Below are 16,947 nucleotides of genomic sequence, written 5' to 3'. Positions count from 1 at the left end.
CGGTACGGAGTTCCTTCTTGCCGGTTCTCTGCCCAACAGGCACCTCCATCCCCTGACAAAACTCCATTATGCCAGGTGGGGACTCCGAAAAATCTGGGAAAAGATACCAGGACGTGGGTGACAGGATTAGGTCAAACAGGTCTTGATACACTCTACAGGCTAGACAGTGGAGGGGTCAATTACTTAGGCTTGCACACACAATAGGTGTGTAGCCTAATTGCTGTGCACCCTGTCCCACTGGAGGGTGCTGCATGGTCACAGGTCCTGTATCCCACCGCTCGACACCAATATGTTGGAACTGGGGTCACCAGTTCCCCGGGGGTAGCATGGCACGTGCGGGTAGGCATCCGAAAGCTTACGTGTAAAGTGACCATACAGCACACACATCCACTGAGACTGTAAAATGGGCACGCAATGACTGACGCCACTCCAGTGAGTATTAGTAAAAATCAAGTAACTTTTATATAGAGCAGGATCAGGGTAATCAAGAATTCGCAATATTGTTAGCTTATTAGCTTTACTTTAAAATACATGTGTTTCAACACTTGGCAATAAATACTAGATGAATAAATATTAAATATAAGATAAATATTAACTTTTAGATAACCACAGGCCTGACCTTAGCCTTGCTTCTTGTCAGCACCTGCAAGGAATTCATTACAAGGACAACCAAATAACATTGCATCTCATTCAGGGTAACTTTGCCAATAAAGGCATGAATATCACCTTAAAAGCTTTTCATCAGTACATTTCAATAATCCTGTCTGGAAGGAAATAACGTTTCTTTGCGCAGCGGTAAACTTTTCCTATCTGCAGGAATTAAACAGTTCAACAGCAGAGAACTTCTTTTCATTAGGTATGCATCAACCTTTCATCCGGTAACACTGGCTCAGTTCACTAGGCAAGTACTCCCACCTCTTCAGGTGTTCTAACATTCCTTCTGGCCAGAATAAACATTTGATGAATCAGGCAATGATAATAACAATCCCTTAGCCACAGTAACCATTTGCCTCAGGGGATAACAGTGGGCTTCCATTTGGCTTCTCACCAAGCAAGGGTGAGCTTTCCCTTCGTCACAGATAAAACATTTCATTAGGGCAGAATTACCCATCTCATCAGGTAAGGATAACCTTTCATTAAATGTAGAACAGTTAGTTAACCAGGGTAAACCCTCTCAGTAGATAGGGACACCCCTTTTAATAGTTACCTGTAGGCCCTCAAGGATTGCAGAACTAAACAGGACTAAACATTTCCTTTTGCACAGATAAGCATTTCCTCATATAAAGGAAAACATTTCATCATAACCCTCTGGTTTACCCCTTGGAGGTAAAGCGATCAACTTTTTTCAAGGTACACTCCTGCAGGAATAAACATTTCATTAATCCTGAATAACGTTTCCTTCAGCATGTCTAAACAGTTCATCATAGATAATCATTCCATTGAAGACCCGACAACATATCATTAGGCCGGAATGAAACTTGGCTTATGCAAATAAAGCAGTTCCTTACTTAGGAATAACCCATTCATGGGTATAAATACCCATTTTGGTAGGTAAGAGCGACCACTTCATTTCTAGGTCCTACTAAACCAGGCCAAGGTGAACATTTAAGACATTCCATTAACGGACCCCTAACCAGGGGTTAACTCAGAGCCCAACTATGGCACCTCCTCAACCTGGCATTAGGCTGAATTACAGCTCTCTGGCAGTAAGGCGATTTTAGACATTTCCTTAGATAACTGAGAGCATTCCTAAAGGCATTGCACTAGGCAGGATTAAACATTTAATTACCACATTGAGCCTATAGAACCCTGGTGCCTAGAGATCAATCAAGAGGTGGCACCTTTTCATTAAACCATGAAGACCTGCCTAGGGCAGGTTGGAAGAACCAGTCCCTCAACGCGGGGTTCACTTTACTATAATGCAGCCCCCCCCCCAAATGGTCTTACAGGGCTCCGGCCCAGTTCAGGTGCTTTTATGGGCTAATCGGGGCCAACAGGGCCCAACTACAGTTTCTCCCAGAGGAGGGGCGGCTCAGGGCCTCCTTCGTGGCCTTTCACCCTCCTCCTAGGGGTTACCGTCTCTCTTCGGCCTTTCCAGGGCCCTTGCGGAGGTTTCTGGTAAGGGGAAGGGCTCCTACTCCTCTCGGAGCCCTCCCTGATGATGACCGGCTGTTCCCGGGCCTTATGCAGCCTCCACGTCCCGGGAACCACTCAGAATGCGGCGCAAGAGGGACTAGGCCGCAGCGGCCAATGACGGTGTACCAAAGACGGGGGCGCGGCCGGTGACTAGGCGCCCCCGTCATGGGACCTGAGAGGCAGGCTTCAAATCCTGTCAGGCTTAGCGCGGCCTAACAGGAATTCCGGCGGCCCTCTCCTAACACCGGGGCCGCCACAACGGAACACACAACGGGGGCAGGAGAAGCACAGACGAACGCGGTGGCCTCCCCAGGGCTCCGGGGGCCGCCGCAAGGACTGCATGCGATCGGGCCGGGCGCGGCCCACAGCACCACAGCGGCGGGAATCGGGAAAGCGCCCACAGGAGCCCGGGCTACAGGGGTGAGCCCCCACCCCCAATCAGCGCTCCTCAGGGCACCAACAGTCTCTTGTGCCACATCGCTGTGGGGAATTCTAAGCGAGAGCGCTCTGGAAGGTATCAGCGCTTTGGCTAGTACCACGTAGGGCGCAGAAGCAGTCTAGGCAATAGCGCTACGGGGGACACAGCAGTTCTGAGGAGCGCAGCACTTCCACGGGCACCGCAGTTCTGGGAGCTAGCGCTCAGACAGCAGTAGCGCTTGGGCAGTTTCCACAATAGCGCTCCTGGCAGCCACAGATCCTCAAATGACAGTGCTGGGCACTCAGGGTTAGTTACAGCACCAGCGCTTCGCAGGCACAGCGCTTCTCAGGGGCCATTCCCATAAATAAGGCAGTTCAGGCAGCGCCAGCAGGACAGGTAGTCCAGGGCTTCTAGCGCTAGGGAATAGGAGCGCTTAGCCAGCAGACAGTTTATTTTAGTTGGAAGCAAACCAGCAGATCAGACAGGACAGGCCACACGACAGTGGCAGGTTAGCACAGGGACCCAAGTGGCGTCAGGGAGCGCAGGGGGGTGACTCAGCGCCAATACCTGGTTGATCCCTCAATAGTCCTGTAGGTAGAAAAGTTTCTTCTTGGCGCTTTAGGTTTCTTGCGCCTTTGTAAATAGCAGATTCTTGGTTCCTTGAAGGGGGGTTGAGTTGATGGCTGGTATCAAATCTCCTCAGCCGGTCACCTCAGGTGGACTCTGGGTTCCCCTCCCGCCGGGCCAGATCAGGGGGGTAAGTTCAGGATTCCTCAACACTTGGAAGGCAACACCTAAGGTTCATCACTCCCACCCTCCGGATAATCACTGTCACCCTCTGGTTCATCACTGCCACCCTCTGGTTCACCACTGCCACCCTCTGGTTCATCACTGCCACCCTCTGGTTCATCACAGCACCCTCTGGTTCACCCCTGCCACCCTTTGGTTCATCACTGCCACCCTCTGGTTCACCACTGCCACCCTCTGGTTCACTACTGCCACCCTCTGGTTCATCATAGCACCCTCTGGTTCACCACTGCCACCCTCTGGTTAACCACTGTCACCCTCTGGTTCATCACTGTCACCCTCTGGTTCATCACTGCCACCCTCTGGTTCATCACAGAACCCTCTGGTTCACCACTGCCACCCTCTGGTTCATCACTGTCACCCTCTAGTTCATCACTGACACCCTCTGGTTCATCACTGCCACCCTCTGGTTCATCACTGTCACCCTCTGGTTCATCACTGCCACCCTCTGGTTCACCGCTGCCACCCTCTGGTTCATCACTGCACCCTCTGGTTCATCACAGCACCCTCTGGCTCACCACTGCCACCCTCTGGCTCACCACTGCCACCCTCTGGCTCATCACAGCACCCTCTGGTTCACAACTGCACCCTCTGGTTCACCACTGCCACCCTCTGGTTCACCACTGCCACCCTCTGGTTCATCACAGCACCCTCTGGTTCACAACTGCACCTTCTGGTTCATCACAGCACCCTCTGGTTCACCACTGTAGATTATGGGGAGAAAGCACACCTGCCCAGCCTCAAACGGGGGCTGGTTAATGTGTTACTGAATTTGACCTTCATATCCGGCACCTGCTTCCTTATCTGTAAGTGTTTCCTGTTGTGGTTTAATTTTTGTGACAGCCTGGAGCATTGTGCCATACTTGTAACTATTCTCTGACCCTGCTTCGAGGGTCAGAGCAGGGTCAGAAAATAGTTGCAAGTAGACAACAACTCTGGAGGCGCCGCTCAGGAAGCACTTACAGAGTTACAGCAGGCGCCAAGTTGAAGTTAATTTCTTTGTAACCATTTTATAAATGATTACAAAGAAATTAGCTTCAACTTGGGCACCTGCTGTAACCCTGTAAGTGCTTCATGTACTTCAGTTTTTGAAAATCCGTCCCGCACGCGATTTCGCGGATTTTTCTGCAATTTCGCGAGATTCGTGGACCGCGAAATTTCAGAAAATCCGCAAATTCCGCGAACGGAACGGATTTTACGCCCATGCTTACTATCCTTAGCCCCACTCTTTTTAATCTTTATGTGGCACCCCTGGTAAGGGTAATTAGATCCCATGGGTTTGGCACAGAGTTGTATGCAGACGACATGCAGCTACTGAACACCCTGGACGCTGATCCATCCGACACCAAACTCAGATTCACAAACTGCATGGTCCATATATGCACCCGGATGCAAACAAACCACCTCCAGCTTAATGCCAGTAAAACAGAGATCATCCACTTCGGGAAGGCTAATGAATACTGGTCTAGTGACTGGTGGCCCCAGAATCTTGGCCCCTGTCCGGTCCCCAAACTTGTAGTTCACAACCTAGGAATGATGGTCGAAAGCAAACTGTCCATGAAAGACCATGTTAACCATGTAGCAGGCATTTTCTATACATTAATGCGAAGCCTATGCAAGGTTTTCCAATGGATCCCACTTGAGTAAAGAAAACCGCTTGTGCAGGGCCTAATAATCAGCCGGCACGATTATGGGAATGCTCTTATGGCTTCCATTAACAAAGAGCTTCTCACTAGACTTCAGGTGCTACAAAATACTGTTGCCAGACTAGTACTTAATCTACCGTCACGGTCCCCGTTGGCTCCAAGTTTGAGAGCCCTCCACTGCCTCGCCATCAGGAAACAAATCAGTTTTAAGATCATCAGTCTGGTACATGAGACCATACTCTGGAATGGGCCTAGCTACTTAGCAAAAAACTCAACTGGTACCTGCCGAACAGAACCCTTAGGGCCTGATTCACAGAACTAACTTAAGACTAAATCCTAAACGTACTACTTTTGGTATTCACAGAAGTTAGGATTTTGTCTTAAGTTTGTCTTAAGACAGACTTAAGTTAGGATTTTGTCTGTCTTAAGTCTGTCTTAAGATAAACTTAAGACAAAATCCTAACTTCTGTGAATACCAAAAGTAGTAAGTTTAGGATTTTGTCTTAAGTTAGTTCTGTGAATCGGGACCTTAGATCAGGAACCTTGGGTCAGATTTACAAGCCCCTTGCGCCTCTTTTACGCTGCTGTTGTGTCACTTTTGTGACGCAGCGGCGGCACAAAAGATGCGCCATGGTGCGGGGTATTTACAACGTGACGCATCTCACAGATGTGTCACGTTGGAACGCCCTGCGCCAGAAGGAGGCGTTCCATTGCAGGAGGGGGCGTTCCGGCACAGAAACGCCTCCCAAAAGTGGCTGAGTGAAATCTACAAGATTTCACTCAGTCACTTTTGGGCCCATGCTGCGTCAAAACCCCGCGCCTGCTTGAAGCAGACGTAGGGATTGACGCAGCATTGTGGAGATAGAGCCCCCCAGAGCATTGCTGGAGCTGCCTCGCACTTGCGACGCAACTCCAGCAATGCGCAGCTTTTATGGCACAGATGCGTGGCGCATCTGTGTCATTTTTCCCACATGGTGCGCCGCATTATAAATGCGGCGCATCCAGGGTGGCGGAGCTGCGGCGCACAATAACTGGTGCATCCCTGCTGATACGCAGGGATGCGCCAGTTATTGTAAATCTGTCCCCAAGTATCTCTTTACTCCTCTTACGATACGTACCGCCAGGAACGGTGGGAGATCGTTCTCACATCTCGCACCTGATTTGTGGAACGCACTCTCCTTGCAGTTACGCAGGGTCACTGACCATCAGCAGTTTCAAAAAAGGCTAAAAACCGGGCTCTTCTCATCACTTTTTCCTCTTCTGCTGTTGTTTCCACCTCCCTTCTATGGTTTTAGATAGTGCTTTGAGACCCTCTGTGATATGCAAGCCTAATAAAATCTTGTGACTATGACTAACTTTTGCACCGCTTTTGCGTCTCTTTTAGTGACGCAGCAGCAGTGTAAATAATGTGCCATGTTGCGGAATATTTACGAAGTGACGCATATATACAGATGTATCACTTTGTAAACCCCTGTGCTAGATTTTACCTGCTTCAGGTATAGTGTATGCATGATGGGCATAATCCCGCAAGAAAGGGTTGTAGAGTGGTGCAGTGAGATCTATAGGATTTCACAGCGCCACTTCTAGGACGCCAATGCGTCAAAACCTTACGCCAGCCTCATATAGGGGTGACACAGACCCTTTCACATGGGGCGTGCCCCATGTGAAAGGAACATTGCTGGAGTTGCGTCACGCTTCTGACACAACTCCAGCAATGCGTCAGTTTTACACTGACAGATAAGTCAGTAATACTGACGTATCTGTCATTCCTTGCGACTTGATGCGTCATACAGTAAATATGACGCATCAATGGTGTCTCAAGAAGGGCTCACTGAAAAGTGTTGCATCTATGCTTTCGGCAGCGATGCAACACTTTTCATAAATAAGGCCATGACGGTTTTAAGAGTGGTTTTGGAATTTTTATTGTTGGGGAAAGGTCTACAGGTGGGGTGGTTAGGATTTGTATTAGTGAGGTGATGAATTTCTAAATTGTAAAATGTTTTTATGAGTTTCTGAACTGCATTTCTGTCCTAATAAAGTGGCCTTTTACTCTCACTTGGCCTGAATGCTTCACCGTTTTGCCCGATGAGAGTTCCTGGGGGTGTTGTCCAAAGATGACCACCCCAGTGCAGCTTCCAGCAAATATTGTAGTCCAGACCCTAGGGGAACTCTAATTGGTCATTTTTTGCGCTGGGGCGGTGTTTAGAAAGCTGTTAGGGTGTCCTGGGTTCATTGTGTCAATCTGACACTGTGGTCCTGTCAGGGTAGGGTTTTTTTATTCTTGTTCCACTCTCCCTGCCAATAATTTTTGTTGTTTTCAATTATTTGCTTTTGGGGTGTCTGAAGTTCTATGGCTTTAGGTTCTCGCCTAGGACAGGTGGCAGAAATTGAGGCAGTGACAGAAGGGTTGGGGGCATTGTAGAGTAGGCTTTGGCAGAGGGAACACAGGGGAGCGATGGTTGAGTCATGTGTGAAGGTCAGTGTAAGAAAGAAAAGGGATGGTGAAGTTTGAAAGTTTTACGAATGGTTTGGGGATTTTTATTGTTAGGGGGAGGATAATTGTGGGGGCTAGGATTTGTTTATTTTACAAGTGAGACGTTGAGTTTCAAAATTGTAAAATGTTTTAATTAGTTTTAGAACTGCATACCTGTCATAATAAAGCAAGCTTTTATCTCACTTGGCCTGGTTTACTTCACTAATTTTACCCGACCAACATTGCTGCCTACTCCAGTGATGTAGCACGCCTATCATGGACCTTACTGCAAGGAAGGAAATGGGCCTTCTAGCTGCTGTCTGAATTGTAAAATACAACAAAAATAAGATGTTGGTCACCCCTCTCGTCCCCCCAAAAGCTTCTAGGCGTCAGTTCCACTGCACCAACTGCACCAATGGAAACTATGCCACTGGCCTACTCACCTACATCCTGTGATACCCTAGTCCTTGCACTGCCGCCTTCCCTGTCTCTCCTCCAGACCTCCATGCTATCTTGCCGAGTGAATTCCACTACTTTGCACTGACTACAACAGCCATTATTGTTTTACGGAATTTGGAGAGGATGGTGTGTGAGGGCCAGGGCCGCCGACTTTGGAACTACGGAACAAGGTTTGAGTCTCTGCATCTTCTCAACAAGCTGTGATTCTGGGCAAATCACTCAATCTCCCCATGCCTACAAAAAAATGTAGGTGAATTTGTCTAATAAAACTGGAGTGAGCTCCAGTACCTTTAGGCCAAGTTTGAGGAATACAAAGCTGCAAAAAAAAAAAAGAAACGGAAAAAAACAAGCATTGGTAACGCATCGATTTCCTCTATGTAATTACTAAAGAGCTGTTTTCATCAATCATCATCCTGGAGAAGGAAAGAGCTCTCTGACATATAACACAGGAGGGGAGAGGATGTGGTGCAGTGGCCAGAGCTGCTGTCTCAGAGCTGGGGATCACCGGGATAGAGCCGATGAGATGCTTCTTTGCATACAACAATCTCTCCCGGTGATAAATTGTTATATAAATATGCTTCAAGAGTAAAAGGCGAAACATCATGGAAATACAGGGGCATATTACCGAGGAGTGCGTTGGAAAACGCACAACGCACATTCCCGTATCGCCGGCTATCGCTGGATTTCATCACCTTTTTAGCGCGCAATTATCAATGCGCATCAGGCAGGCGAATAGAAATCCGGCGATAGTCGGCGATATGGCACATTAACGCATGAAAACCATCTTTGTATTCATGCGCTAATGTGGGCCTTAATAATATGGGGGGTGGATTCAGCTTTATGATCCACACCTCCATGTTAACAATGCCTAACGCCTGGTGAGAGCAGGCATTGGGAGACCTACGATAAATGAGTTTATCGCAGGTCTTTTCCTCTCATCGCCTTCCTTGGTAATAGGGTGTTCCCACCTCCAACCACAACCTGCCGACTGACCCTGCTGTCGTTCGTTTTGTTTTCTTTTTCCAATCATTTGTGCCTGTTTTTATTTTCTAGTCTTTTTCCCGTGTTAAGCGTGTTTTTCCAATCATTTGTGCTTGTCTGCATTTCTTAGTCTTTTTCCCGTGTTAAGCGTGTTTTTCCAATCATTTGTGCTTGTCTGCATTTCATAATCTTTTTCCCGTGTTAAGCGTGCTTTGTTTACCATCTGTAATCTCTGCCCGCTCTGTTTCCCGCCTTCCTCGCCGCCCCCGCTTCCCGCCACTACCGCCGACCCCGCCCCTTTTTTCCTTCTGTTCCCTCACTGCTCCCGCCTCCCAGCTGCTCCGCCCACCCGCGCACTGCGCCTTATATGGCGACCGTGCGAACGCGCAGCGTTGACGCGCAGCGGGCGCGCCGATTGTGCGCCGAAGGCGCGCCAAAGGTAAGCCCGTCTGCGCCCGTCCGCGCCTGGACCGCGACCAGTGCCAGGACCCCTGGCCCCCACCGACGGAGGCCGACCCGACGAACCTACAACGCCGCCGATCTCATCGCTCTCAACACCGGCCGCATGCCAGGATGTCATCAAGCCGCCCCGAAGCACACCCACGGACCCTTCAGCTGCCACGCCTGCAAGTTCACCTGCATCCGGACTCACCCTGCACCAGCACTCACCAAGCCAAACACCAGCAGCAGCCACCTCAAGTGCATCCTGCTCAACACCCGCTCCGTCCACAGACACGCCGTAGAACTCTGGAACCTCCTCGACACCATCGCCCCTGACGTTGCCTTCCTCACCGAGACCTGGATGAACGCCTCCTCAGCGCCCCACATCGCCATCGCCATCCCAGAGGGCTACAAGATCATCCGGAGGGACCGCACCGCCAACCAGACGGGAGGAGGCATCGCCATCATCCACAGAGACACCATCCGCATCGCGACCAACACCGACGACACCCTAACCACCGCTGAACACCTGCACTTCCAGATCCACACCAACCCGAAGACCACCCTCAGAGGCACCCTGTTCTACCGACCCCCGGGCCCACGCACACGATTCAGCGAGGACATCGCCGACTTCGTCAGCCCGCATGCCCTCCCCTCCGCCGACTACATCCTCCTGGGGGACCTCAACTTCCACCTGGAGAACAACAACGACCGCAACACCATCAGCCTGATCGACAACCTCGCCAACCTCGGACTCAAGCAACTGGTGACCACCCCCACCCACCTCGCCGGACACACACTCGACGCCGTCTTCTCATCCAGCAACGACGTCACCTTCAGCCACGCAACAGAACTCCACTGGACGGACCACAGCTGCGTCCACTTCACCTTCAAAAGGTCGACGATCCACCACCACCAGCAACAGGTTGCCCGAAAAAGCTGGAACAAGATCACAGCCGACCAGCTCACCGCTTCCCTGAGCCAGCACCCTCCCGCCAGCTCAGCGAACCCCAGCCAGGCCGCCGACAACCTCACGAAGTGGATCAACAACTGCGCAGACGAACTCGCCCCTCTGAGAACCCCACCCAGCAGACCCTGCAGCAGAAAAACACCATGGTTCACCGACGAACTCAAGAGCTCCAAGAAGAACTGTCGAGCCCTCGAGAAAGCCTGGAGAAGGGAGCCAACCACGGACAACATGACCACCCTCAAGCTCGCCACCCGTAAACACCACCAACTGATCCGCGCCACCAAGAAAAATACATACAAGGACCGGCTGGACAACAACGCACACAACTTCAAGGAACTCTTCAACATCGTGAAAGAGCTCTCCAACCCCAACGCCGGAAACAATGACATCACCCCGTCGCAAGACCTCTGCAACTCCCTCGCGTCCTACTTCCACAACAAGATCGCGGACATACACAACAGCTTCAGCAACCAACCAACGCAAGCCACAACCGCAACAACGCCACCCACCACCACCCTCCGCACCTGGACTCCGATCAGCACCGAAGACACCATCCGCACAATGAACTCCATCTATTCCGGATCTCCGACTGACCCCTGCCCTCACCACGTCTTCAACAAGGCCGACGCTGTCATTGCACCCCACCTGCGGGACATCATCAACACTTCCTTCGACACCGCCACCTTCCCTGAGAGCTGGAAGCACGCCGAACTCAGCGCTCTTCTCAAGAAACCCACAGCAGACCCCACCGACCTCAAGAACTACCGTCCCATCTCGCTCCTCCCGTTCCCGGCCAAAGTCATCGAGAAGACCGTCAACAAACAGCTGGCCGCCTTCCTCGAGACGAATGGATCCCTCGACCCCTCACAGTCTGGCTTCCGGGCGAACCACAGCACCGAGACCGCCCTCATCGCTGCCACCGATGACATACGAACTCTGATGGACAACGGAGAAACAGCGGCCCTCATCCTCCTGGACCTCTCCGCGGCCTTCGACACTGTCTGCCACCGCACCCTAGTACAGCGCCTTGGCAACATCGGAATCCAGGACAAGGCACTGGAATGGATCACCTCCTTCCTCGACGGAAGAACACAGAGAGTCCGCCTACCACCGTACAAGTCAGAGGCCACCGAAGTCATCTGCGGCGTCCCTCAAGGATCCTCACTGAGCCCCACCCTCTTCAACGTCTACATGAGCCCCCTCGCGGCCATCGCACGCCAACACAACCTCAACATAATCTCCTACGCCGACGACACCCAGCTGATCCTCTCCCTGACCAACGACCCCGCCACCGCCAGAGCCAACCTGCACGAAGGGATGAGAGAGGTAGCCGAATGGATGACGACCAGCCGCCTGAAACTGAACTCGGACAAGACGGAGGTCCTCATCCTGGGCTCCTCGCCCTCCGCCTGGGACGACTCCTGGTGGCCCCCCGCCCTGGGCACCGCACCCAAACCGACGGACCAGGCACGTAACCTGGGCTTCATCCTGGACTCCTCCCTCTCCATGACCAGACAAGTAAACGCCGTCTCCTCGTCTTGCTTCAACATCCTGCGCATGCTACGCAAGATCTTCCGGTGGATCCCCACCGAGACGAGGAAGACGGTCACCCAGGCCCTCGTCACCAGCCGACTGGACTACGGCAACGCCCTTTACGCCGGAACCACCGCCAAGCTCCAGAAGAGACTCCAGCGGATCCAGAACGCCTCGGCCAGACTCATCCTCGACATCCCCCGACGCAGCCACATCTCCGGACACCTGAGAGATCTGCATTGGCTCCCGGTCAACAAGAGAATCACCTTCCGTCTCCTCACCCACGCACACAAAGCCCTACACGACCAAGGCCCGAGCTACCTCAACAACCGGATCAACTTCTACACTCCCAAGCGCCTCCTCAGATCAACCAGCCACGCCCTCGCCGCCGTCCCCCGCATCCGAAGAGCGACAACAGGAGGAAGGACCTTCTCCTACCTGGCCGCCAAGACCTGGAACTCACTCCCGACCGACCTACGCCTGACCCAAGACCACCTCTCCTTCAGGAAGAAGCTCAAGACCTGGCTGTTCGAGCAGTAACGGCACCCCCCCCCCCCCCAACCCAGCGCCTTGAGACCCTACGGGTGAGTAGTGCGCTCTACAAATGACCTGATTGATTGATTGATTGATTGGGAAACTGATAGGAGAAACAGACTAGGAACAAGCATTGTTAAATGCAGGAACATATTCTCCAGCCAACAGAAATGGAGGGAAGGTAAGTGGCACTTTCAGAAACCAATGAGAAGCCAGGAAAGAGAGGAGACGGGATGTATGCCCCTTTTAAATTCATATTGAAAAGTGCTGTGCAGGCGAAACCTAACAATTGAATGACTGCCCTACCACAGGCCATCAAGCCTGCCAGGGACACTGTATACACCACAGGGGCGCAGTGCCCGAGGCTGACACCAGCACCCGGTTGTGTCCTGCACAGAGCGCGCGAGGGGCTGCGACTTATCAATATCTGTTTCTGATAATTGACATCTGCCGGGGACGCTGCTCGCTCGCTCTAGAGGAGCCTGACCTCTAGCGGCTAGAAGGAGCCTTGCACTCCCGCTCCTCAGTCCTTAATTGCGTGTCCTGAGCTTCGCGCGTAAATCGATCACACTGACATGGACTGCAACAAAGTAAAACGGATTCCCCCATGTATAAAATACCTCGCCTTTTACAAGAGTATTAAGCTATGAAATCTCATTACTAACTCTTATCATCCCACATAATTATTCTACTGTTAAACAATTTAAAATGGATCTCACTTAATTAAAGATCCTCCAAAAACCTCCAAAAATTTCATTTAAACAGTTGACGGTCATCGCCACACGAACTGCGTATGATCGTCATCCGTCCAACGTAGATTAAGTAATTTGCCAATGAGGTAAAAAATCCTCCGCTTCATGTTATAAATAACACCTACGAAAATCATGGTAACTGTACAACTATGACTCCAAGTTATAAATGTAGAACTGGGTAAGCTAAATGCATACACCATTAACACATTCCCGCTTCCCAAAGCTAAAAAAGGCTATTTTACCCATGACAATGAAATGAAACTGTTTGTGGTTTCGCAATGGCTTCTGGGTATGCAAATGACCAAAAACCAGCTGGTGGTTGCCAGGCAGACTGCCACCTAGTGCCAGCAGATGGAACTGGCAAACTAATGGTTTGGAATGTTAGATGTCATAATGCTTGATAATTCTTTAGTGATTTTTTTGGGCACTGAAAAAATCTGTTAAAAACTCTACAAGGCAACTCATAATCCAGTGGGACCTGGAAATTTTACAACTGGTTTTTAGGGAAGTAAAATTAAAAAAACTGCATGTATACCAGCCAAAGGCCAAGATGTATCATTATGTCATGCAACGCAGAAAGGTAACACTGCGCTGCCATGCGTAGCAGAGAGAGGGCAGGAATGCACCATATCCATAAATATATGGCACATTCCTGTGTTCTTGCGCTGACCTACGCAGTGCAGTCCGGCGCCAACTCAGGCATCATTGCGCTGTGTTACAAAGGTGCTTCCGTTACAAGCAGGATTGGTTTTTTTTGCAGGAATGGACAACTTCCTGCTCAAAAACAACCCTAGGAGGCATTTCCTCTTTCTAAGTCTGCTGAAGAATGCTGCACACTTACAAAGAGGAAACAACGAGGAGAAATTAAGGTATTTCTGCTGTTTGTGTCCCTATCGGGAAGTTGCACAATTCTGACACATTATTAGGTCTACCCGTGTTGGTAAATCTGGAAGCACTCACGGGAATGAGCCAGAATACATCGGTGGTTGAGTGAAAGCACCCACGGGAATGAGTCAGAATACATGGGTGGATGAGTGGAAGCACTCACGGGAATGAGTCAGAATACATGGGTGGATGAGTGGAAGCACCCACGGGAATGAGTCAGAATACATGGGTGGATGAGTGGAAGCACTCATGAATACATGGGTGGATGAGTGGAAGCACTCACTGGAATGAGTCAGAATACATGGGTGGATGAGTGGAAGCACTCACGGGAATGAGTCAGAATACATGGGTGGATGGGTGGAAGCACCCACGAATACATAGGTGGATGAGTGAAAGCACCCATGGGAATGAGTCAGAATACATGGGTGGATGAGTGGAAGCACCCACATGAATGAGTCAGAATACATGGGTGGATGAGTGGAAGCACCCACGGGATGAGTCAGAATACATGGGGTGGATGAGTGGAAGCGCCCACGGGAATGAGTCAGAATACATGGGTGTATGAGTGGAAGCACTCACGGGAATGAGTCAGAATACATGGGTGGATGAGTGGAAGCGCCCACGGGAATGAGTCAGAATACATGGGTGGATGAGTGGAAGCACTCACGGGAATGAGTCAGAATACATGGGTGGATGAGTGGAAGCACCCACATGAATGAGTCAGAATACATGGGTGGATGAGTGGAAGCACCCACGGGATGAGTCAGAATACATGGGTGGATGAGTGAAAGCACCCACGGGAATGAGTCATAATATATGGGTGGATGAGTGGAAGCACACATGAATACATGGGTGGATGAGTGGAAGCACCCATGGGAAGGAGTCAGAATACATGGGTGGATGAGTGGAAGCACCCACATGAATGAGTCAGAATACATGGGTGGATGAGTGGAAGCACCCACGGGATGAGTCAGAATACATGGGTGGATGAGTGAAAGCACCCACGGGAATGAGTCATAATACATGGGTGGATGAGTGGAAACACCCACGAATACATGGGTGGATGAGTGGAAGCACCCACGAATACATGGGTGGATGAGTGGAAGCACCCAAGGGAATGAGTCAGAATACATGGGTGGATGAGTGGAAGCACCCAAGGGAATGAGTCAGAATACATGGGTGGATGAGTGGAAGCACCCACGAATACATGGGTGGATGAGTGGAAGCACCCACGAATACATGGGTGGATGAGTGGAAGCACCCATGGGAATGAGTCAGAATGCATGGGTGGATGAGTGGAAGCACCCAAGGGAATGAGTCAGAATACATGGGTGGATGCTTGGGAGCACCCACGGGAATGTGTCAGGATACATGGGTGGATGAGTGGAAGCACCTACGGGAATGAGTCAGAATACATGGGTGGATGCTTGGGAGCACTCACGGGAATGAGTCAGAATACATGGGTGGATGCTTGGGAGCACCCACGGGAATGAGTCAGGATACATGGGTGGATGAGTGGAAGCACCCACATGAATGAGTCAGAATACATGGGTGGATGCTTGGGAGCACCCACGGGAATGAGTCAGGATACATGGGTGGATGAGTTGAAGCACCCACATGAATGAGTCAGAATACATGAGTGGATGCTTGGGAGCACCCACGGGAATGAGACAGAATACACGGGATGGATGAGTGGAAGCACCCACGGCAATTAGTCAGAATACATGGGTGGATGAGTGGAAGCGCCCACGGGAATGAGTCAGAATACATCTGTGGATGAGTGGAAGCACCCACGGGAATGAATCCGATTACATGGGTGGATGAGTGGAAGCACCCACAGGAATGAGTCAGAATACATGGCTGGATGCTTGGGAGCACCCATGCTACACCCACGTAAAGCCTTCCAGGCACAGTGTTTCATAAAGCAGCGACTTGAACTGCCTTGCCTCATACCAGAATTTACAAAGCCATGCAGGACCGTGCATCTGCATGTCATGGTAAATATGATTCTAGGTTTGGCGTCACCTTCATTGCCTTGCGTAGTACAAGGGCGAGGCAAATCCTTGATAAATCTGTGCACAAATAACTTGTAGAAGAAGGTGAAGGAGTGGTTTTGTGTTCTTATGTTTGGAAGTACTTTGAAATAAGGGCAGACCTACACAATCTCCCTACAATTAACTAAAGGGACAAAGCTGTCAAATGGCCCATGTTCTGAGAGATTATTTCAGACAATGGGGCAAATCTACAAGGAAATAGCACGGCACTGCGACAAATGTGCAGCACTGCGTCATTTCATAAACGCAGGGATGCGCCATATTTACAACAATACAGCGCACCCCTGTGTTTTCCCTAGAGCTAGCACTAAAAATAGCTGCCTAACACCAACACAGACACCCTTCTACTATAGTACAAGGGTGCCTGGTTTTCAGGGAAAGATTGTTTATTCGCAGGAAGATATCCCTTCCTGCACATGAGCAATCAATAATGGTGATTTGCTTTTTCTATGTCTGCTGCATTCTGCAGCACACATTGAAGTAGCCAATCGCCATTATTTTATGATTGTTTTTGTGCGGGCGGTATTGGGTACCATGGCCCTTACGTACTTCTGTGATGCCAACTTGTTTCTGCCCTCAGATAGCCTAACTTGTTCTTGAGCATTCGTGAGAGCTTACCTTAGGATCCCTATATTAATCCATGTGGCAATATAGAGAAAGGAACTACCTCTTCCTGTGAGATCAAAGGCAATTTCCTAACCTAGAGAGACCCTGTGGCTCATGGTCTGTTCAGGGGTGGGCAACTCCGATGTCACACATTCATCAAGGAGATTCGCCCTCCGTATTCCTACCCTGCCTCCGAGTACATGCGTACCTTTACTTTATAATTCTACATCTATACTAATATAATAAAGAGAG

At 50.4% G+C, this 16,947-nt stretch overlaps 1 long non-coding RNA gene across 2 annotated transcripts in view; it reads left to right on the top strand.

Moving 5' to 3' along the window:
* The window catches only part of LOC144784384 (uncharacterized), a 623,310-nt gene that overhangs the window by 55,384 nt on the left and 550,979 nt on the right, over positions 1–16,947 (top strand). The gene's annotated exons all lie outside the window — the stretch shown is intronic.

Source organism: Lissotriton helveticus, chromosome 1_1, assembly GCF_964261635.1.
Source record: "Lissotriton helveticus chromosome 1_1, aLisHel1.1, whole genome shotgun sequence".
NCBI classification, from domain to species: Eukaryota; Metazoa; Chordata; class Amphibia; order Caudata; family Salamandridae; genus Lissotriton; species Lissotriton helveticus.
Note: the sequence above shows the minus strand (reverse complement) of the source record. Positions and strands in the feature narration are given on the sequence as shown.